Below are 25,633 nucleotides of genomic sequence, written 5' to 3' on the forward strand. Positions count from 1 at the left end.
ATTTTCTTTTTATTGTCCAAGAGTGGTTAGAGTTACATACGCAAAGTAGTGAGTACATTTCTTTTTGAACACTGTTACCCCATCCCTTCGTGGGTTTTTTTTTTAAGTTCTTTGCATATTCCAGATAAAAGTTTCTTCTCAGATGGGTGAATATCAGACCAAGATTTTCTTCCTTTCAGCTCCTATCTTTACATTCTGGTGATTTTTCTATACAAAAGCCTTTTAATTGTATAGAATCTATTTTCTATTCTTATGTTTATTTCTTGAGCTACTGGAATCATATTCAGAAATTCATTGCCTGTTTCTATTTTTCCATTTTGATATAGTAAATTTAATGTTTTAAGGACTTACTTTTAGGTCTCTGTCCCATTTTTTGAATTGATTTTAGTACATGGTAAGATTTCTCAAAAAATCACGAAAACCAATAATTTTTTTAAGTGTTCAACAGCTTGAGCTGTAAAAGAAATGTAAATAACACTACACTGAGATTCCATCTCAGCCCACCTAAAATGGCAATAGTTAAGAAAGCAAACACTGGGGAGAATACAGGGGAAAGGAAGACTCTTTGGACACAGTTGGTAGGAATATAAATTAGTACAACTACTGTGGAAATCATTATGCTGGTTCTTCTCCTATCACAGAAACAGTGGGACAAAGAATAAACCAATTCAATGGTGATACTAGACACTATGTAGGAGAAAATGGAGAAAAGGATAACACTGTTCAAAAAGAAACACACTCATTACATGAACTGTGTAACTGTAACCCCCCTGTATATCATCTTTACAATAAAATTCACATTTAAAAATTTAAAAATACTGGGTGCAGTGGCTCACACCTGTAACCCTAGCTACTGAAGAGGCTGAGATCTGAGGATCCAGGTTCAAAGCCAGCTAAGAGTCTCACCAAAGAATGTGAGACTCTTATCTCCAATTAATCACTAGAAAATAGGAAGTGGGGCTGTGGCTCATGGATAGGGTTGTAGCCTTGAGCTGAAGAGCTCAGGGACAGCACCCAGGCCCAGGGTTCAAGCCCCATGATCCACAAACATTTTTTTTTTATTTTTTTAATTAAATAAATAAAAAAGTGCCTCTCCTAAGTATATACCCAAAGGAATCAAAGTCAGCATACAATAAAGATATCTGCATGGCCATGTTTATGTCAGCACAATTCACAATAGCCAAAATATAAAATCAGCCTACGACCCATCAACAGATGGTATGAATACACAATAATTGTTCACCAATAAAGAAGAAACTGGAGTGCATTAGGTTACATAAAATATGCCAGAATGAGTTTCATGCATTCCGTAATATGTATATTCTAGATGTTTTTAGAAAGACATGAAAATGGAATGTGTTTATAGGGTGGTGTTTGGGTTTAGGAGGACTAGCCGAATGAGAAGAGGCAAGAAAGGAGATAATGGGATGTATTTGATCAAAATATATGATATGTAACTAGGAAAACTGTCGTAATGAAACAATAATTTATAAAAAAAACAATAATAACAAAATTAAAATTAATTTTTAAAATCCTAAAAAAAGGAAGGAATGAGCAAAAGATGCAAAGAGGAATGTTTCCAAACCTGAAACAGAGATTGCCTAAATAAATATAAGAAATATGCAACCTTGTTAGTAATATAACAAATTTAAATCGAAGCTACAAGTTATCACAGATTGGCAAAAAAAAAATGTAATGGAAATACCAACTACTAAAAGAACATGGAGCAACATGAAACTTCAGTATTGACAATCACTTCAGAAAACAGTAAAATTGGTTATGTTAATATTATATAATCCTGCATTCCATTGTTAGAATATACAATAGAGAGACTTCAGGAAAAGGAGACATGTAAAAACTGTTCAGCAAAGTAAATTCATTAGAACAAAAATCAAGAAATATTCTTTATATCTATTGCTAGAATACAGGGATGATAATAATGTGATATTATTTGTCTACATTACCCTAGAGAAGATGTTGTAATATATGTAATAATTGTATCTCTCATTATAACACTTAACCCATTCCAATCACAGAGAATTTATTACTATTTGCCTCTTGCCAGGATTCTGGATGCAATTTTATGAGATTCATTCTCCTTCTCAAGGTATTTTACTTTTATCTACATCACTGAAGTTCAAAATAAGTCCTTCATCTACTGCCAGACTGCTCACAATTAATTTTGAAATTTTATATTCAAATTGACAATTTGGTTCTTGTTCACCCTTAACTTTATTCTTCAGACACCATGAAAACTAATGTGTCCTTAGAGTTCTTACATCCTATTAAGTATGGGAAGTTTTTCTTTACTGTTATTGTAAAGATGATGAACAGAAGGGTTATAGTTACATAAGTAAGGCAATAATTATATTTCTTTTTGAACCATGTCACCCCTTCCCTCACTCTCTACCAGTTTTTCCCGCCCATAGCTCCAACAAGTTATACGGTGCATTTTCAACATAGTGTCTAATGAATAGCACTGCTGCATTTGTTCATCCTTTGTCCCACCATTTCCGTGCTCACCCCTTACACTCTTCAAAACAGATGAATTTACAAACAAGAAAAAAGGTACAGAAAACAAAAGCAGCCACAAATCGAAAAACTCTTGTTTCCATTTCTTGGAGCTCATTATGATAAATATCATTTTTTATCAGTGTGGGTCTTGGACTCTGGGCCTGGGCACTGTCACTGAGTTCTTCAGCCCTACCCATTGGGCCACAGCACCACTTCTGGTTTTCTAGTGATTAATTGGCAGTAAGTCTCACAGACTTTAGTTCCCTGGGCTGGCTTTGAATGGAGATCCTCAAATCTCAGCCTCCTGATTAGCTAGGATTACAGGCGTGAGCCACTATGCTGCGGTTAAATATCATCTTATATGATTATATGTACATAGTTATTGAGCCTTGGCGATCCTTTCCTAAGAATAGCATCCTTTGGTCACACTGTGTGAATGTCTAGAGACATTTATAATTTATCATATCCAAGTGCATTTTTGTCTTATTATCTAAATTTATAGGTCCATTCTAGTTATGACAAATGATGGACTTTTTTTAAACCTTAGTATTTCTAATGACCTTAAAACCTTATCAACTGTAAAGATAACTCCATTCACTCTTTAATTTTCACTCTCTTAAAAAATGTACTTTGGGAAGCCATGCTGTTGCTCAAGTGGTAGAACATTAGCCTTTAGCACAAAGAGGCTCAAGGACAACACCCCATCCCTCAGTTCAAGCCCCACAATTAGCCAAAAAAGTACTTTGTGCAATTGCTTAAAGATGCTCTACCCTCTAGCCCTATAGCAAACAAAATAGCAACTATACTTAGGCAAGTATCTCCTCATAGATATTCTCTTTGAACTACAGAACTAAGAAAAGCTGAGTTCAATGGATAGGAACAGTTCTAGTCAGGTCCTGGTGTCCATGACTGTAATCCTAACAATTCAGGAGACTGAGCTCTGAGGGTTTTCTTTTGAAGCCAGCCAGAGATGAAAAATCTACAAGACTCTTACCTCCAGTAAACTATAGAACAAGGAGAAGGAGGAGGAGGAGAAAGAGAAGGAGGAGGAGGAAGAGAAAGAGAAGGAGGAGGAGGAGGAGAAAGAGAAGGAGGAGGAGGAGGAGAAAGAGAAGGAGGAGGAGGAGGAGGAAGAAGCAGAGCTGTGGCTTAAGCAAGAGGGCCCTAACCTTGAGGAAAAAAAAAAAAAGTCTCAGCACCTAGGATCTGAGTTCTAGCCCCTGGTCTGGTACAAAAAAAAGGAAAAAAAGAAAAAAAAAAGAACATTTCCCACCGACTAAGCTGGAAGCTAACACTCAGTTTCTCATGACTGGGTGACCCTTTACAGGAAGTTCATCCTTATAAGCTCCATAAAACAAAACACCTGAATACCAGCAAAACTAGACCACCTTCACCAGTTAGAAAAAAAAGGGCGCTCATGGTGATCTGCAAACAAGGCTTGGCTGTTATTTTGCATTCTCACCAATGAAGATGCTATACCAGTGAGACTTGCCAGTAGCAACACACTTGCAAGAAGCAAGATCTATTGGGCTAAAATCCCTAACCAGCTTTTGCATTGGGCCTCACATTTAGTCTTAACCAGGCTGTGAGGCAAGCACTTACTGGGCTAAGTAATTTCCTGTAAAGGGAACATGTATCCATGCCCAGTTCCAACTACTGAAGAGTAACTCCAATAATCTTTAAGACTCTGCTTAAACCTGTCAATGTCCAGGGGACATGTTCTAGCTATACCTATTCCTGCCTACTCCTGTAGTGAAGCAGTAAACCCAGAAAATTCACTCCAACTCAGAGATAAACCTGCTCATGTAAGATTCCAAACAATATTCCCTGCCAGGAAAAATGAACAAGAATTCTATCCAATCAGAGACAATCCCAGAAGCCAGCCAGGGGTTCTGTCTGAACCTTCACACAGTAGTTTCACTAGATCATGAAAGAAAGCTGACCATAACATTCACAACATAACAGAACACAAGAAGATATGATGTTTATACACAATGGATTTCTGTGCTTCCATAAAAGAATGGCAGTGCCTCATTTATAAGACAATGAAAGACTTTGAGAAACTTATATTAAGTGAAGCCAGAACCAAAGAAAAGTAGGTTGCATGGTTTCACTCATTTGTAAGAACTAGAATATGTCTATGATATTCTTAACAGGGGATCATAATAACCCAATTGTTTAGTGCACAGAATAACTTATACTGAAGTATATCAACATGAACTCCAAGATGTGGGAATAAGAAGCTATTATGTCATGAAAATAGAGGGGTTAGGGCTGTTTGTTTGGGTTGGTTTTCTTTTTTTTCATTTCTCTTTGCTCCTGTACTTGTGTCTTGTATCTAAGATTATTTGATATGTGGAAGGGAAAAGGAACCACAGAAACAGCAAGACAGAAGAGGAACTAATGTAACACTGATACTCAACACTCTGTTGGATATCAACAGCTTGGGGCAAGGGGAGGAAGGAGAGGTAAGTGGAAAAAAATGAGGGATGAAGTAACAGTGTTTAAAAACAAATGTACTTGCTCACAGTGTCAGCTCCCGAGTCTGCACTGCGTCCCTGGCTGGTCAGTTTACCATCTACTTCCCCAATAAATTCACCTTTTTATATGAGACTGTCTCTGCGTGGTGACTCTGGTGGGACGTGGAATCCCCACCTGGAGGGATGTGGAATCCCCTCCTCTTGACCCCATAACATTTTTGGTGCATTGGCCGGGAAGAGTCCTTAACCACAGGGTGACGCATAGGTTCAAGTCCCACCGGTGGATGTGGAATCCCATCGATAGCGTCTGACCCAAGAGAGTCTCTGATTATCCTCGAGGAATTCTTAACCATCTTTTTGGGGAAGTCACCCGGGTGAAAAGTAAAGGCCTCCGGGGGTAAGGAGAAGTCGGTCGACCTCTCTGTATTTCTGTACGTATATCTGGAAAAGTGCACTGTGGCCTAAAACAAAGAGGAAAAAGCTGGACGCAGCAAGCTCTCTAAGGCCGGGGTGGTCAAGGGGTGCCTTGACCCCCTTGTGGAGGTTCCTATCGGGAGAGATGTGGAATCCTCTCCCTGGGGCCATCACATCCTTGGCAGGAGGGATGTGGAATCCCCTTCCCAGGACTGAGGTGATACTGAGTCTTGCCAGAAATAAAAAAAACTCTTGCCCCCCTGATAGCAGTTTTTGCAGGTAGGATGGCCTTGGCCAGCCGGCTGCCAGAGAATGGAAGTCTCCACGGGGAGAGGCCCCCTAAGAGTTTTCAGGGTCCCAAGTGTCTTCCTCACTGTGACTGCTGCCAGGCATGCCATCAAAATTTGGGGGTACTTAAAGGTCTCTGCTTCTGTCTTGTTTTGTGAAGTGTTTTTTGTGTTGTCTGGTTTTGTTTTCTAAATTGGTACCAGTCCTAAATATGGATCCTTGTGATTTTTGTGAGTGTATGTCTCTGTTATTTATTTGAACGTTTCTGGGTCTCAGGCCTGATATCCCGCGTGGCTGCAGTTGTAACAAGCCCTGGGAAAATAAATTCCAGCCAAGTTGCCTTGTAAAAAGTTTTGTTTTATACCTGGTTCTCAACTGCAAGAGTAAAATTGGCAAAGCTCTCTTGACACAAACTTCCAGAAAATGTACAGCCAATATTAATTTTGTGTGCTTTAAGATCTTTGAGGATGAATGTGTGTGAATGGGTGTGAGTGAACATGTTCAAGATTAAATTGTCATCATGCTGTGTAAAACAATGGATTAATTTATACTTGAAACACAAAGGCAATTGGGTGAATCTAAGTTTAAACTTCAAGAAAAGTATTAGGTTTGAATGTTTCCAATGTCTCAAAGGATTACTGCATTGTTTTAAAGAGGAACTGGTAAAAAGCATTTTTCTAAAGATCCTGAAATCTGCATTTTAAAAATCTGGTATTGTAATGCATAGAGCTGTTTACATTGTAAACACTGTAACCTGTTTAGCACAGAGGCATTAGGGAATTTGGAATTTATTACCTTGAGTTAAAATTTGGAGATAAGTATCAGAATTTGTTTATCAATACCAGAGGTGATGTGATTAGTGTTTCTTAAACTGCCCCCTATAATGTATTAAATTGGGGAAAAGAGTTTTTAAAAGGAATGTTTAAAATTTTATCTCCATATGATTTGGTCTCATGCTACTGGATTGCAATTGGACGTATTTTAGAAAAAGAAGGAAACTAAGGCCAGACTTAGACTTTTGGTGCACTGATGATGTTTGTAGTTCTTGCATTAGGGAAAAACTTATTTGAGTTTAAACTGTTGTTGGAGTTCTAGGCAGTAACCTAAACTGCGGGGGGGGAAAAAATGCCTCTTCTAAAAGGAGGTGCCTTCTAAAGGGAGTGCCTTGAGCCCTAGGAGGCCTGGAGGCAAAAGGAGTTCTTTAAGCCCTTAAAGGTTTTTCAAATGCAAATAAAGACTAAAGTGTTAAGTGTTTACACAAATATCAATAAAAGTTTTAAAGAACATTAGAAATGGGTTTCTGAACAAAATTTGAAAGTGAAGTTGTCCTAAATGCTTGTTTCAAGAAAGAAAAAAAAGAAAATTAGGACTTCCAAAATGATTGCTCAATTGCTATTTAGCTTGCTCTTACAGCAATTTCCAGCTGGCTCATGGAGAAGGACAGCAACCCTTATTCAGATGTAACTTTGGATCTTACCAAGTTCCAGGTAAGATCATGCTTAGAGACTATTTCTATGTTGACCACTTGTTGCTTTAATTGGAGTATCATGGCCTTTTATAGGACTCATTGATCTGAAAGCTGCAGTTTTGAGCCAGCCTGGGCAAAGCAAAGTCCCTGTGAGACTGTGGTGTCTAATCTGCCAGCAAAATGCTGGGGCAGAGTTGCTTTGGAGCTCAAAGTGGCAGAGTGCTAGCCTTGAGCTGGAGAGCTGAGGGACAGCACTCAGGCCCTGAGTTCAAGTCCAGCAACCAACCAAGTGAAATGCCAATGGGACATTTATCCCAACTAACCAAGTGAAATGCCAATGGGACATTTATCCCTGTGTGGAGAGACACTACTGGGACAAAAGAAACGAAGCATCCAGATGCAGAAAGCCTCTGCTTGGATGGCAGAGATGGTGTCAGATCCTATAGTCACCCGTGCTTCACCATTCAAAATTAATCAGAGCCAGGAGGTCATAGAATAGTTTGTAAGCATGCCTTATTAATGCCCGTGCCCTTCATAACTGGGCAGGAACTTGTCAATCATCTGTGATAGTGGGTAAAGTCCTAACTGAACAAATTTTGATTTGACACCAGCCACAAATTCAGGAAAGTTTGTGGATCTGAGGCTTGTGTCCCCATTGATCTGTATATAGGCCTACATAGGTAACTGAGGTATTATTGGGGTCACAGGGATTAAGTTCCCCAAACAATCAAGAAAATGCCTTTGCAAATGGGTGCTAAGTAAACTACACTACTGTAGCCAAAGAAGGTTTGTGCAGTTCTTAAATGTTTTATATGATCTCCATTTTGGAGTAAAATATTGCTCCTGAAATGTAATCCTGGCAACCCCTTGATAAAATAGTCTAAGCTTTTTAGGGTCACTAGCTAAGGATAGAGACAACGACAACGCTACTGAGTCAGCTTGAAGAAGTTACAGAAGCTGAATCTCTGCCCATCAACCCCCTTTAGAAGAAGGGACCAGAGTCATTTTGGGAAAGTGAGACAGGATGAAATTAGAATTATTGAAAACAGTAGTAATAGATGTGCAAGAGTAGAAATTGCACTTGTGGAAAATGATTACAGGCTCAAGTCTTCTATGCCTGCCTAGAAAATCCTAGCCTCATTTAAAGGAAATTTGGTTACTAAAAGTTGTCACCCTGGTATTCCTTTGGAAAAACTAATGGGGTGCCAGCCTGAAAAAAATGAGTGTGCTCAAGTAAAGCAACCAGGAAAGAATTGGGAAAAATCACCTTAGGTTAAGCTTCGCTAACCAGTCTGTGCAGAAATTTGCAGGCAACCCAGCAGGAGGTGTGATATTCCATTGGAGCTGCTGAGAGATGAGGCTGCTGCCACATATTCTGTCCTGCCTGATTCCACCACCACCCCACAGCTGTTTCCTGAGAGGACTGGAACTAAACTCTTGGTGATGGGACATTCTATCTGTGCTAAGTTCAAAGTCCCCTAGGTTTTTGCAGCCATATGGTGACTCTGGATGGGTGAAGGGAATTTTCCATCCAGTGCTGAACAGCCTAGACGTGAGAGGTGCTAAATATGAATGAGGGCTATAGTCAGGTAAAGAAGAGAGAAAAAGTTTAGTAAAGAAAACCTTTGGAAAGGAATTGAGGAAACAGAAGAATAGTTTATGGATAAGGAAGGATATGAAAAGAATTGTCTTATGTTTGTTCTACAAGAAGGGAGAAAGACAAATCCTAAAGAGTTCCTGTATGTAGTAGATGGTATGAGCATTATCTAAGAATGGAGATTACAAGTAGAATTTGTAGGTATTTAATTGAGTTAACCATGATGCAAGCTGGGTCACGATTGGTACACTGATGTGGAACTATTGTTTGTGCCCACCTGAAGAATTGTTAAGCATGCTTCCTACTTGTGAGAGCTTTTTCTTGGGTGCAGAACTGGGAGGGCACACTATATGCCCCTCCAAACCAAAGAATGCTGTCTGCCTGAGTCTGATAACAACTGTTGGCCCCCCAAGCCATGTGTTATCTCAGCTGGCATTGTTAACCATGATTCAATCCAGTCCTTACAGGCCTTACAAGTTGATCTGGGGACATGTTCATCATCTGGTTTCCAGAACCCTGGCACTCATGTAAACCTACACTGTGATTCCCAGCACTCCAACCACTGTGAAGGTAGCAGAAATGAGCTACTGGGTTCATCACTCCTAGGTGAAGACAGCATGTGAGGATCCTGGACTTTCAGACTCCCAGAGAACTCACTGAGTTCCCTAGCTACAGTTGTCCTCCAGAGCAGAAGAGGACTAGATATATTGTTCCTAAAGGACTGAGTGTTGCCCTGGGAGGAGAATGTTGCTTTTGGGTGAACCACACTGGAGTAATAAAAGATAGCCTGGCAGCTGTAAAGAGGTGATTAGATGAGCAAGAAAGGGAGAGACAAGGGTCCCAAGGATAGTATGAGAGGCTGTACAACTGGTTCCCCTGGGCAACTTCCCTAATTTCAGCCATTATTGGCCCACTGGTGGTTACTTTAATGTTCCTGTTGATTGGCCCATGTGTAATTATTGAAATGATGTCCCTAGTAAAAAAAAAAGGATCAGAGTTATAAAACTGATGATCCCACACACCCAGTATAACCCCGTTTGTACTAGTCAAGGATTTGACTAGGCTAAAAGAAAAGCAGGGAGTGTTAAGGGGAGCAGGGACTGGCACCATTCAGAATGCCTAAGAGTCCCCCGCCCCATTGTGGAAGGTCGACATTGGTACAGCCCAGCCACCTTTGCCCTTCCAGGGAAGGGCAAGCTTGACCTTTTCCCCACCCTCCATGAGGAAGGATATCCGCTTGGGTGGGGGTGGGCCTGCTTTGTGTGGAGACCTTCCCAATTTGCGCACCAACTCCAACTAAGGTGATAGGTAAATTCAAACACTGGGCTGTAACCCTATTGGCTACCTGCATGTGGCCGGAGGTGACTATGGTCCCTCTGTGTATGTGACTATCCCATTGGCTACCTGTGTGTGGCCAGGTTCGACCGCATGGGTTTTGCCCTTAAAAACCTAGCATGAGCACTGCTCAGGGTCACAGTGTCAGCTCCCGAGTCTGCACTGTGTCCCTGGCCAGTCAGTTCGCCATCTATTTCCCCTGGCTGGTCAGTTCATCATCTACTTCCCCAATAAATTCACATTTTTATATGAAAAAATAACAAATGTACTTATTACTTTATTTATGTAACCATAACCCCCTACTCATCATCTTTTTAATAAAAAATAATAATAACCTTCTCCAACTAGAGAATGCAAAATCAAGTCGTGAAATGCCAAGAATCCTAAGCTAAATTAACATCACAGGTTTATTTCAACCAAAGAATATCTGCAAAGCCAGGGTGAGGTGGCTATCTCCTCAAAGACACAGATATCAACATAAGCATGCAAAGATTATGAACACAATAAAGAATATACATCACCAGGAAAATAAACTAAGAAGTTCCAATATTGCACCCAGTAGAAAAATATGAGATGAATGGACAAAAAATTCAGAATAATCTTCCTAAAAAAATTCCAAAAATAGCTGGCACTATTCACTCACACTTGCAATCCTAGCTACTCAGGAGGCTGAGATCTGAGGATCAAGGTTTGAAGCCAGCCTATCCAGGAAAATCCATTAAACTCTTATCTCCAATTAACCACTAAAAAGCAAAACAAAACAAAACCTAGAAGTGGTGTTGTGGCTCAAGTGATAGAGTTCCTGCTTTGAGTAAAAGAAGCTCAAGGACAGCTCACAGGCCCAGAATACAAACCCCAGGACAGGCAAAAAAAAATCCTAGAACATGTAGAGAGAAAATCAAATGAAACTTTGTGGGGAAAATGTACACAAAAGCAATTCAGCAAAGACAATTTCAAATGATTTAAAAGCCAATAGACAAAAATATAAGGTGTTCATTACTAGCAAACAATACTAGAGATGAAGTTAATGCTATCGGTTACTTTTGCTGAAATATAAGAATTAAATAAAACTCCCTTTTCATTCCTCATTATATACATAATAAATTATTAAAATTCTAGAAATAATATAACTAAGTGGATTTTAAAAACTCAATATAAAGCATGAAAACAGACTTAGTGAAGCAGAAAGAAGAATTGGTAAATTTGACTATTGTGATCCTCCACTAGAAGAATCCTAGACATATACTAATTATTACAAATGAGGGAAACCATGGAACCTACATGTTTCTTTGGGTCTGGCTTACTTCACTTAATATAATTTTTTCCAAATCTTTCCATTTCTTTACAAATGGAGCAATGTCATTCTTTCTGATGGCAGCATAGAATTGCATTGATCCATTCATCTACTGAGGGGCATCTAGGCTGGTTCCATACCTTAGTTATGGTGAATAACAAAATTGGGACATGCAAAGAAAAAGAAGATAAGAGGGAATCAAAATATAGAGATACATGTTTAAAGTTATTACCAGCTTAATGTATGCTAATATAAGGTAAGATTTTTTTCAGAGACAGCAGATAAAAAATTGCATAAACTGTATGAAGAAAATATTTAGAGCATACTACCAAAAATCATCAATTGACAAAGGAAGACAACACTCAATGAAGAAATAAATGTAGGACCTTAAAACCATCAAAGAACCCATGCACACTGACAGGAGCAAGCCTTTACCTATCAATATTACTGTAGTTGTACTGACACTGATTTTCTAGTTAAAAGATATAAAATAGCTAAATGGATTTAAAGGGAAAAAATTAAGCTCCAACAATATATTGTTTATGAGAGACTTACTTTGCAAGTAAGAATACACATAAATAAAAAGTGAAAGGATGGAGAAAGATAATGAATACAAATAAAAAGTGAAAGGGATTAGGTGGCTATACTCATAGCAGAAAAGGTAGAATTTAAGGAAATAGCTATAAAAAGAGACAGAAAAGATCATTACATAATGAAAAAGGGCTTAATTCACCAAGCTGATATAACAACTATAAATATAAAGGCACTCTAAATACATAAAACAACAATGAAATGACCTAAAGGAAAGAGATACTATGTTCGCTGTAATTGTCTACTTTTATCAATGGGCAGATAATCTAGACAGAAGATCAAGAAGGAAATATTGGATTTGAATTACATTTTATATCTAATAGACCTAATTGATAAGTAGAAAACATTTCATCCAACAGAAGCACAATACATATCTGTTCAAGTCCACACAGAATATTCTCCAGGGTAGATCATACAAGATTGAAATCATATTGATTTTCTTTATGGGACACAATGTTATAAAAATAGAAATCAATTATATAAAAAAAGTCTTGGAAAATAAGTAAATATATGGAAATTAAACTTGTTCCTAAGCAACCAATAAGTCATAGGGGTAAAAAGGATTTTTTTTAATTCCTTGAGACAAACTAAAATGGAAAAATACAAAAACTTGTAAGGTGCAACAAAAGTATACTAAAATGGCTTATATCACAAAAGAAAAAAAAGAACTAATAATCAAACACGTACCTAACAGAATTAGGAACAAAAAGAACAAAGTCATCAGAAAAAGGAAATTATAAGAACCACTGTAGAAATAAGTGAGATAAAAACCATAAGAAAAAAACAGAAAAATGCAAAAACAGAATTTGGTTATTTTCTAAGGACAAAATTAATAAACCCTTTGCTAGGACAACTGGAATTTAAAAGAAAGAAAGATGACCCAAATAAATAAGTTCAGAAATTAAAGAAGACACATTATAACTGATAGCAATAAATACAATTGATCAAAATAACTACTATGAGCAACTAGATTTAAAAACTATATTTTAAAAAATCCCCATCAAAGATGAGGCTAGTATGAAACAGCTTTAATGATTAATTCTGCCAAACACTTAAAGAAGTAATATAATCATTCTCAAACTGTCCCAGGAAACTAAACGTAGTACTTCCAAACTAATTTCATGAGGCTAGAATTACTATGATACAAAAAAGAAAAGTGTATAAGCCAATAGTTAGACTAACATAAACAAAAATCTTCAACAAAATATTAGCAAATGTAATTCAACAACATTCACCATGATAAAGTAGGATTTAACTTCAAAATGAAAGGCTGGTTCAACACAGAAAAACCAATGTTATTGGACATATCACATTAACAAAATGAAATTAAAACTCTTGTGATCATTTCAATCAAATGTAGGAAAAGCATTGAACAAAAGTCAATATCCTCTCTTGAGTTAAAAAAAAAAGTAATAGTAGTCAGGAGTGGGAGGAGGAAAATGGGGACAAAAGACATGAGAAGGGATAAAAATGTGTGAGAAGTAATGTACCTACTACATGGCAAATATAACTGTAGACACTATGTACCTTACCCCAACAATATAAATGAATAAATAAATAAATAATCAAAGCTTGCCCTGTGCGTGTGTTTTTCTTTTTTCTTTTTTCTTTTTTTTTTTTGCCAGTCCTGGGCTTGAGCTCAGGGCCTGAGCACTGTCCTTGGATTTTCTCAAGGCTAGAGCTCTACCACTTGAGCCTCAGCACCATTTCCGGCTTTTTTCTATGTATGTGGTACCAAGGAATCGAACCCGGGTCTTCATGCATGCTAGGCAAGTACTTTAACCACTAGGCCAAACTCCCAGCCGCGTGTGTTTCATTCTTATCATCCTACCTGCTCAAGAGGCTGAGATCCAGAAGAAGATTTTGCAAAGACAGGCAGAAAAAGCCTTGACTCCATTTGCAATGTCAACAGCAAAACAGAGGGCTGAAATGGAAAACCACTCACAGAGCAAATGAGCCAAACAAGTTCAAGATCCTGAGTTCAAATTTGATACTAGCAAAAATAAATAAATAAATAAACAACAACAACAACAATAAAGTTTAAACCGAGGAAACATAATACAGCACAATAAAGACCACATGTGACAAACACATAACTAACAGAATGTTTCCTCAATGATCTGGTGTAAAACAAATACTTCCACTCTTGCCACTATATTTCTTGTGTTATTGTTCATTTATCATAAAGGTGATGTGGAAGGAGTTTCAGTTTCATAAATTTCTTTTTGAACAGTATCAACTCTTCCCTTGTTTTCTACCAGTTTTTCCTTCCTCCTGACCATCTTGCCCCCACACAAGTTATGTAGTTCATTTTCAACATAATGAGGATCAGTGCTGCATTTTTCACATATTGTCCCACCATTTCTGTGTCCCCCACTTTCCTTCCCCAAAACAGATAAACTTATATAGAAGGCAAAATGTACAGTAATCAAAACAGTGACAAAAGAGGGGGGAAAAGAAGCAAAAAAACATAAAACCTGTTTTTTCCATTTCTTGGAATTCATTTCAATAAATATTATTTTTAATTGTAAATTTATTCTTTAATATGAGATTAATTCTTGTTTTATATAAAGAGTTAATGAAGTTTATTTTATTTTTGTTTTAACATAATATATAGCTTTTACGTTTTCTTTACTTGTTTTCCTTTTTTTTTTTTTTTTTTTTTTTTGCCAGTCCTGAGCTTGAGCTCAGGGCCTGAGCACTGTCCTTGGACTTTCTCAAGGATAAAGCTCTATCACTTGAGCCTTAGCACAACTTCCAGCTTTTTCTATGTATGTGGTATGGAGGAATCGAATCCAGGTCTTTGTTCATGCTAGGCAAGCACACTACGACTAGGCCAAACTCTCCACCTTATTTTCTTTTTGTTGGTTATGGGGATGGAACTCAGGGTTTGGGCTCTGTCCTTGAGCTTTTGTCATCAAGGATGGCTCTCTCCCACATTGAGCTATTTAGGAAATACAATGTTTTGTTTTGTTTTGTTTTTGTTTTACTGGTGTCTAACTGGAGATAAGAGTAACAAGACATTCCTGCCAGGCTGATTTCTAACTATTATCCTCACATTTCACCCTCCTGAGTAGCTAGGATTACCAGTGTGCATCACCACCACATGGCTCATTTCATTTTCTTTTTTTCATATATTTTTTATTGTAATTAATAGAAAGGTTACATTATATTCACCAGATAGAAGGTGCATTACTTCACAAACATTGATATCCTTTCTCATGCCTTGATCCCCATTTCCCACCCCCTACCCCTACCCCTCATCTTGTTTTGCTCCCATCCCTACCCTATTCCAAATAACCAAATAAGCATATATACAATATATCAGATAACAAAGTGAGATACTGTAACAATATGAGATAAGGAAAGAACAGCAAAAGAGATAAGAAATAATATAGTACATTAAGGACAACAATCACTCATTATATGGCTTTTGTTTCTGTATCCTGGAGGTCCTTTCATTTAGCATCATACTATATGGACTTATATATCTAGATTTGTTCTATTGTAAATCTCTGCTAGGAGAGCTCAAGGATTCTACTGATTATGACAAATGAGGGAAACCATTGAGTCTATGTTCCTTTGAGTCTGGCTTATTTCACTTAATATGATTTTTTTCTAAGTCTTTCCATTTCCTAACAAATGGGGAGATGTCATTCTTTCTGACAGCAACATAGAATTCCATTGAGTACAAATACCACATCTTGTTGATCTACTCATCAACTGAGGGGCATCTGGGTTGCATATCATTGCTATGGTAAATAGTGCTGCAATGAACATCTTTGTGCTAGTGGATTTAGTATGTCCTTGTTTCTGGACAATTGGGTAAAGGCCAAGTAGTGGAATTGCTGGATCATAGGGGAGCTCTATGTTTAGTCTTTTGAGGAACTGCCATACTGCTTTCCTTAGTAGTTCAAGGAGTTTGCACTCCCACTAACAGTGTAGTGGTGATCCTTCCTGGCCACACCCCCTCCAGCATCTGTTATTAGATTTCGACCTATTCCTTCTTGTAAAGTTTTCAGTGTATCTGCATTTACCTTGAAGTCTTTGATCCATTTGGAGTTAATCCTGGTGCAAGGTGACAAAGAAGGTCCAACTTTAGTTTTCTTCACGTGCTTAGCCAGTTCTGCCAGCATCACTCACTCACTCTCTCTCTCTTTGTGTGCACTTACAGACAAATCTAATATCACCACCGGTCACTGTTTTATGACCAAAAAAATAAACCCCTCAATCCAATCTCTATTGTATTTAAGTCCCTCTATACCTACAGTATAATTGAACACCTAGATATACAGTATTGCTCAACAACCATCAACTGTAGATCTATGCATTATAAAAGTTGAAGGATGAACAGATGACAGAGATATAAAAATAGTATGAAAAGACAAGAGGGGATGTAAGAAAAGAGTTATGTAGGTGTGTAAGATCAATATAGTAATGAAGAAAAGGGATAGCATAAAGATAATTGATCTAAGGTGATAGAAAGGTAAAATAGTTGAGTTCAAAATTTAGAAAAAATAAGATAAAACTTATGAAAATAAGAAGAGTAATAAGAAGAATATATAGAGAAAAGAGGAAGGTATTTATAGGAGAGTTCAATGATAAAAATTTTTTAAAGTAAAAATAAACAAAAAAAGAAAAAGAAAAACAAGAAAAGAGGTGGGGGGAAGATCCCACGCAGTTATGAGTTCTTAGACAAAAAAAACTAGGGTTAAGAACCAACAGATTAAGAAGCAGGTGACTGTATCAATATAAATATCATTTGTATCCAGTCTGTACCCAGTGCTGTCACTATGTTTCTAGGAATGACCACAATTACAGAAGGAAAGAATCATAACATTTAAAAAAAAAAAAAGGTGGAGGTTAAATGGCAAAAAAAAAAAAGAACAACACATAAAAATGCAAATGAAAAAGGGTAAAAAAAAAGGAAGAAAAACAAAGGGTATTCTTCAGTTTGTTTTTTTGAGGGGTGAGGGACAGGATAGGAAACTTGTGTCTCCACTAAATTCAGGATCCAAACCCTTCAAAAATAATTTTCCTCTTGTAATTTGGCTTTGTGATTCTTCTGATCAGTTTTCTTGATTGGGCAGGAAAAAAAAAAAAAAAAAAAAAAAAAAAACAGTGGAGCTGAGAGCAGCTTTGTTTACCAGGACTGTGTAACTGCCCAGGGGGAGGAACTTCTGCTAGTGCCAGGGTGGACGTCCAGCTAAGCTGCCTCTGGGAAATCCTTTACCCTTTTGAATGATGGTGCTGCCAGCACCACTTCTCAGGCTCCAGTTGGTTTGGCCAGGTCTTAGTCAGCAGTCAAGATGGCGCTGCTCCCGACTCCACGCTGTCTTCTTCCACTGGTTTTCTCAATAAACATTATTTTATATGACCACATGCCCATAACTATTGGGCCTTTGTGATCCTCTCCTAAGAATAAATCTTTTGGTCTCACTGTGTGAATGTTTAGAGTCCTGGCCAAAAAACTGAAACTAGTTCCTTACATACCACGATTCACCAGAATCAATTTCAAATGGATCAAAACCTCAATGTAAGGCCAAATACCATGAAAATACAGGAAGCAGTAAAGGGAACACTAGGCTTTCTAAGCATAGGTTGAGACTTCCTAAGTAAAGATTCAGTATCACAGCAAATAAAGACTGGATAGGTGGGATTGCAACAAACTCAAGTTTCCTTATAGCAAAGGACATAGCTAGCAATTTACTAGCTATTCATCAAGCAAAGAATCATACCTATAATACAGTTAGAGTCACTATATTTGTCTAATTGTTATGGATAAGATTCAAGGTAAAAGGCATCAAAAGAGCTGTACATCCATCAAGATGCACTGTAGATATAAACTGATTTGTTGAATGGTAACTCCTTCGTATAACTACTTAAAGGTAATTTTTTAAAGTTTTCAATATAATAGAAAAGTGAAAAGTAAAGTTTATCTCTGCTGATAGCATGATCTTACATAGACAAAACACTAAAAACTCCTACAAACACTGTTAGAACTGGCAAAAAAATTCAGTAAAGTTGCAAGGTACATATAGTTCATTACATATACTAATAAAATGTTTACCTATGCAAATAACTGGAAATTAAGGGAAATCTCTTTTACAACAGTATCAATGAGAATGAAACACTTAGGAATAAACAACTAAGAGTTGAAAAAAATCTACACACAAATTGTTATGAAGCACAAATGAAAGAAATGAAAATAAGTCAAATAACTGGAAAGTTACCATATATACATATTGGAAAAATGCCCTCATAATCCAAGAGCTTTAGAGTCAATCCCAAAATTCCAATGTCATTTCCATGGAAACATTTTTTTAAATCCTTAAACTTATATGGGCCCACACACAAAAAATCCTGATTTCTTGATAATGCCCATTCTAACTGGGGTGAGATGGAAGCTCAAAGTTGTTTTGATTTGCATTTCTTTCATGGCCAGAGATATCAAGCATTTCTTCATGCGTCTATAGGCCATTCCTATTTCCTCTCCAGAGAAATCTCTCTTTAAGTCTTTAGCCCACCTTTTATTGGGATGGTTGTTTCTTTGAAGCTTTGTTTTGGAGAGATTCAGTGTTTGGTTTTTTTTTTTAGCTGTAGATATACTTTGGCCCTTATCTGTTGTATGGCTAGTGAAGATCTTCTCCCACTCTGTGGGTTTTCTGTTTCTCTTGTTGGCTATGTCCTTTGCCATACAGAAGCTGTATAATTTAATACAGTCCCATTCATCCAAACTTTCTTTGATTTGTTGTGTTTCTGGGCCTTTATTAAGGAAGTTTCATCCCATGCCTAGGAATCCAAGAATGTCTCCTATTTCTTCCTGTAAAGTTTTCATTGTATCTGCTTTTACCTCAAGGTCTTTGATCCATTTGGAGTTGATTCTGGTGCAAGGTGACAAATAAGGATCCAACTTTAGTTTTCTACTGGAGTTTAGCCAATTGCTAGCACCAGAGGCTATCTTTCTTCCAGCCAGTTTTTGTTTGTTTGTTTGTTGTTTGTTGTCGTTGTTGTTGTTTGGCTCCCTTATTGAAGATTAGGTGGCCATAGGGGTCATTTCTGAGTCTTCAGTTCTATTCCATTGGTCTTCAGGCCTGTTTTTGTGCCAGTACCAAGCTTTTTTTTTATTACTATAGCTTTGTAGAAGAATTTGAAGTTTGGTATTGATAGTCCTTCCAGCACTGTTCTTTCTGCTAAGGATTCTTTTTTTGCTATTTGGGGTGTTATATTATTCCATATGAAATTTTTGGATTGTTTCCTGTATTGCATTGAATTTGTATGGAAGTATTGTCATTTTCACAATGGAACCAACCCAGATGTCCCTCAGTGGATGAGTGGATCATGAAAATGTGATATAGATATAGATATAGATATATGTATATACACACACACACACACACACACACACACACAAAATGGAATTCTATGCAGCTATCAGAAAAAATGGCATTGCCCCATTTGTAAGAAAATTGAAAGACTTGGAAAAAAATCATATTAAGTGAAGTAAGCCAAAGAAACATAGGCTCAATGGTTTCCCTCATATGTGATGATAAATATGCATCTAGGATTTCCCTAGCAGAGGAGTGCAATAGCTTAAAAGCTATGTGCATATGGCCATATAGAAATAGGTTAAGTAAAATGAACTACAGGATAGAGAAACAAGAGACTTCTTGTGCTTTATTTTTAATGTATTATGTAATGTTGTTTCTTTACTCTTTTATTTTTTCTTTTTCTTTTTTCTTTCTGTTAAGGTATATCCATTGTCATTGCTATATATGACTTTGGTACCTTGTGTATTGTATGTATATTTATTTGAATAGGGGAAAGGAAAAGGCAAACAACCTGATGAGACAAAAGACAAAGAATGAGCCAGTGTAGCAGCAATATTCACAGGACAATATGTTGGAAATATATTCTACAACTTGAGAAGGGATGGCGAGGAAAAGTGGGAGACAAACCTGGGAAGGCGTAACATTGTTGAAGAACTAATGTACTCTACCTTAAGAATGTAAATGTAACCCCTCTATACATCACTCTGACAATAAAATAATAGAAAATAAAAACATAGCAATCTTTAGTTTATTTTTATATTAAAATAACATTGATACCTTCCAAACTCAGAGAAATGTATAAATACCACACATTTACATATAATTAATACTTCTATGAATGCCTGACATCAAAAGTGATGATTATTATGTCTATTAGCAACTCCAGGTGCATAAGAGCTTATGGTACCATCTAGCTACAAATCTTTTTCAAGAATAGATTCTTCCTTACTATAAAGGAAAAGACTGAACACTGAAGATTAATTACAATAAACTTACTAATCATCACTGGTCATTTCAAGGGTAACTAGCCTCTTCCTTTGAAATAATTAGTAAATAAAAGCAATGGTTAAATTTTAGTTCTCCAAAATAACTAGTCATCAAACTAATTTTTCTTTTTTCCCTTAGGATACTTTTAAATAATCCCTTTTGCACTTTCCAAAGCCATTTATCCATCAATAGACCCCTGGATTAAATTTTGAATCTGCATTTTTAATCTGTGACCTAGGCTTTAGTGCCACTCAGTGTTCACATCATAGAACTGCAACAAATCAGACCAGATCTGTCATAGTTGGTGTCTGTTGCAACCTCAACATATTTCTGTAGTATTTAAAGATTCTCATTTGAGTTCTCTGAGCCTTGCCTGCTCTGCACTGTCTGATTCATATGAGCAAAATGGGAAATTCACCATATACTAGATACTCGACCTGCTGAAACTTCACACAGGGGAAAGTGAAGAGTCAGTGCCAGAAATCTTTTTTTGTTCTTTCTCAGCTTGAATCATCTAGTACTGTGCCATGTTTCCAAATATAAACTGACTTACTGAAAGCAGAGAAGAAAAAGATCCTTTTATCAGGGGAAATGAAGTACAATTTTTCAAGAAAAGATCCTAACAGTCAATGCTATATTTGCAGAAAATAATATTAATGGGAGTTTATAAACAAATATTGAGAAGTAAGACACCAAGTACTGAGAATCATATTATCTAATCTTTATTCTCTTAAGTAATAAGTCAAACAGGCAATTTGGTATCTTTTACTTTTCAAATGAAACTCTCTGCCAAGGAATACAAAAATCATCACTTTATAGAGAAAAGATTTAAAGATAAAAGACTGGATGGTTATGATTTTTTTTAATGAATATACCCTGGAGCCACTGTTTAGGTCTGTAATCCTACATACACAAGAGACTGAGACCTGGAAGATGGCAGTTAAAGCCAGCAAGGGGGGTGGGGGGACAGAGTTTACTAGACCCCTATCTCCAAAGCAAACAGCAATATATAATCTGGTTGAAGCTGTGGCTCAAATGACTGAGCACCAGTATAACAATTAAACCAAGCAAACACAAAGCCCTGAGTTCAAACAGCACAGCATCACCAGAGGAAAGAAGAAGTGGGTATTTAACAGAAGTAGAAAATACGGAAATCAAACCAGAAAGAGTCACATAGGGAGGCAAATATGAATGTGGAAAAGTTAAAAAGAGAGAGAGAGAGAGAGAGAGAGAGAGAGAGAGAGAGAGAGAGAGAGAGAGAGAGAGAGAGAGACCGGGAGTTTGGCCTAGTGGTTGAGTGCTTGCCTAGCATGCATGAAGACCCGGGTTTGATTCCTTGGTACCACATACATAGAAAAAAGCCAGAAGTGGTGCTGAGGCTCAAGTGGTAGAGCTCTAGCCTTGAGAAAGTCCAAGGACAGTGCTCAGGCCCTGAGCTCAAGCCCAGGACTGGCAAAAAAAAAAAAAAAGAGAGAGAGAGACATAAACAAAAGGTTTAGTCAGTAACTGATACAAAATATCATGTAGAAATTAAATGACAACAAAAAAAGACAAAAAAAAGAAATTAAATGACAAGATTATCATTCAAAAGTTTGCCTGAAAGTAGCATTGTTGTTAACTGTCAATTATGAGACCAAAATTATCATACTAAATGTACCATTTATTAGAAGTGTGTAAAAGATTCAGGGATCTAGCCAGGAGTTTGGCCTAGTGATAGAGTGCTTGCCTAGCATGCACAAAAACCTGGGTTCGATTTCTCAGTATGACTTATATAGAAAAAAAAGCCAGAAGTGATACTGAGGCTCAAGTCCAAGGACAGTGTTCAGGCTCTAAGCTCAAGCTCAAGACTGGAAAAAAAAGATGGAGGGATCAAAAAAAACTTTTTTTGCGAATTTCTAGTAATGCTTTAAAAAAATCTCACTGGCTGGGAATGTGACTTAATGGTAGAGTACTTTCCTAGTGTGCATGATGCCCTGGGTTCAATTCCACAGTACCACATAAAGAGAAAACGCCAGATGGTGCTCAAGTTGTAGCTATGAGCAAAGAGATGCTTAAGGCCTGAGTTCAAGCCCCAGGACTGGCAGAAAGAAAGAAAGAAAGGAAGAAAGAAAGAAAGAAAGAAAGAAAGAAAGAAAGAAAGAAAGAAAGAAAGAGGGAGAGAGAGAGAAAGAGGGAAGGAGGGAGGGAGGGAAAGAGGGAGGGAGGGAGGAAGGAAGGAAGGAAGGAAGGAAGGAAGGAAGGAAGGAAGGAAGGAAGGAAAAGAAAAGAAAAAACTGACAAGGACTATGAAGCTACATAAAGGAAATTCAATATCATTTTGTATAAAAATTCATTATACATTTATTTTGAAAACCAAAATTTAAAAAATAATATCCACTACTTGAGCATCACTAATATTAATATTTTCTTCTTTTCTATTTTATTGTTGGTGTACAGAGGGGTTACAGTTACATTTGTCAAGTAGTAGGTGCATTACTTCTCCCACACTGATATCCCTTCTCATGTTTTTGTTAATGTTTCCTTCCCCCGATCCCCTCCCAATCATCTTGTCCCTCCCTTCCTTTCCCTGTTTCAAATAAACAAATAAATGAATACAAAGTCAGATACAGTAACTACATGAGATTAACCATGAGGGGAAAAAAGAGAAAAGAAATAATTGCACATAGTACATGGAGAACAACAATCACAAAGATAAACCTCTTGTTTCCATATCCTAGAGTTTGTTTAGTCTCATCCTATAAGACCTTGTATGCATAGCTTTTGAGCTATTGTGATCTTCACACAAATGTTTTCTTATAAAACATAATTGCAAATGTTTTGTCATGAACAAGAATAGAGAGCAATTTAGCTTGGAAGTTTACAGCATAGACTTTTAGGTGAAACCACTGAAGGCTGGAGCTTTAATTTATCCCTTACTGAAAGAGTCCTCTAATCCCAATATCTTCAGCTCTAAAATAAACACTGTTCAGTACCTAGCAATTCAGAAGGAGTGTTGACTTGGTAAAAATTAGTGTCCTTTCATGTTTTGAGTGCTTTACTGAGGACTGGTAGCTCACACCTATAAGCCTAGTTATTCAAGACAATGAGATTTCAAGATCACAATTCAAAACTACACTGGGCAGGAAAGTCCATGAGATTCTTATCTCTAATTAATGATCACAAAAGCCAAAAGTAGACCTGTGACTCAAGCACTGAGCTCTGAGGCTCAGGGGCAGTACCCGGCCCTAAGTTCAAGTCCAAGGACCAAAATGGAAGGAAGGAAGGGAGGAAGCAAGGGAAGGAAGAAAGGAGGAAGAGAAAGAAAGAGAGAGGGAAGAAAGGAGAGAGAGAGAGAGAGAAAGAGAGAGAGAGAGAGAGATTAAGAATTTCACTTCTTTGTTCGCCATTTATAGTGCCAATGTTCCCAATTGTCAGTTGCCGTTCAATCTTGTTTATAGTGAATTTTGGCAGTCAGAGTCTTAAATTTTTGTAGTAAATCCATCACTCTTTTCTTCAGGATATTTGCCTTTGATATCATGCTCAGAACAGCAACAGATTTAAAGAAGGAGTAAAGATAGTACAACTTAGGAAAGCAAAATATATCTGACATGTGTATTGTGAATAAAATAAAAACCCAGAATTCTTTATCTCATAAACCTCTACTAAGCTTTCACTATTGTTTAAATAAGTTCAACTCTAAAAATAAATGAACATAAATCATATTGACAAGCCACCAACACACAAAACTTCCAGTGATCATGGTCTATCAAATTACAGCCATACTATAGTAAATTAAAATTAACTTTCTCATTTTAAGCTACATGTGACAAGTATAGCCAATATCATCCTAAATAGTGAAAAACTGCTATATTTCCTCTAAATTCAGGAAGTCTGGGGGAATAAAAAGGGCTGCCTGCTTCCCCCACTCTTCTTCAGTATAGTGTGGAAATTCTTAGCTAGAGGAATAAGACACAGAAGAAAAAAAAAGAATTCAAATACAGAGGAGAGAAGCCAAATTTTTCAGATGACAGGACTTTATCATCTGACCCTTAAAACTTCACCAAAAACACTCCACAAAGGAAAGCCTATGAGCCTCTTATCCTCAATTAACCACCCAAAAAAAGCCAAAAATGGAGTTGTGGTCCTAGTGGTAGAGATATAGCCTTGAACAAAAAAAACTCAGGAATAGGACACACACACACACACACACACACACACACACACACACACACACTAGCTTCAAAAGAGACTCAAACCAGGAAAGAAATCCATTCACAACAGCCTGTTTAAAAACAATGCCTAGCAAAAAAATCAAATTTTTTAAAGCCCAAGAACAAATTCAGCTAAGAACTTGACAGACCTCTGAAACTAGAACTATAAAAATTTAGAAGAAAGAAATGAAAGCAGGACTAGACTTGTGATATGATGGAAAGATTTGTGATATGTGAGTGAGTAGAATCAATACTGTGAAACTGACTGCAATCCCTATTAAATCCCCAGTACTATTCTTCACAGACTTAGAAAATCAATCCTGAAATTAATTATAGAAGACCTAGAATAACCAAAGGAATACAAGACAAAAAGAGCAATGCTGGAGGTATCACACAGAAACATAGTAACCAAACAGTATGGCACTGGAATAAAAACAGACACATAGAATAAAATAGAATGGAAGACCTAAAAATGAGCCTACACAGTTTTTGACAAAGGGTCTCAGAACAGGCTGAACAGAAAATATACTCTTCTACAAATGGTGTTAGAAACCTTGGATATCCAGATATCAAAGACTAAAACTGGAGCTCTAGCTCTTGCTCTGTATTGAAGTCAATTCAGAGAAGATGAGACCTGAAACTTTTAAAACCATTTCAGGGAAACACAAGATGAGCCATTAAGATATAGGCATAAACATCAGCTTCCTACAGAAAACTCCAAACCTAAATAAAAGTATTAATTGACAAATGGGGAATACATCACTACAAAACCTTCTGCACATAAAATAAAACAGTCACTAAACTAAAGAGATAATGCAGAAAATGGAAAGAAATCTTTACCAACTCTACATCCAACAAGCATTTATTATTTTATTGTAATTAATAGAAGGGTTACATGATATTTGCCAGATAGATGGTGCATTAATTCCCATACATTGATACCCTTTCACATGTCTTGGTCCCCATTTCCCTCCCCCCTACCCCCACCCCTCATCTTGTTTTCCCCCGTTCCCTATCCAATTTAAAATAACCAAATACAAATATATCCGATATGCCAGGTAACAAAGTGAGATACTATAACAATATGAGATAACCAAGGGACAGCAAAAGAGATGAGAGATGACATAGTACCTTAAGAACAACA

The sequence above is a fragment of the Megascapheus bottae genome, chromosome 12 (assembly GCF_031878675.1).
Source record: "Megascapheus bottae isolate mThoBot1 chromosome 12, mThoBot2.hap1, whole genome shotgun sequence".
In the NCBI taxonomy this organism is placed as follows: Eukaryota; Metazoa; Chordata; class Mammalia; order Rodentia; family Geomyidae; genus Megascapheus; species Megascapheus bottae.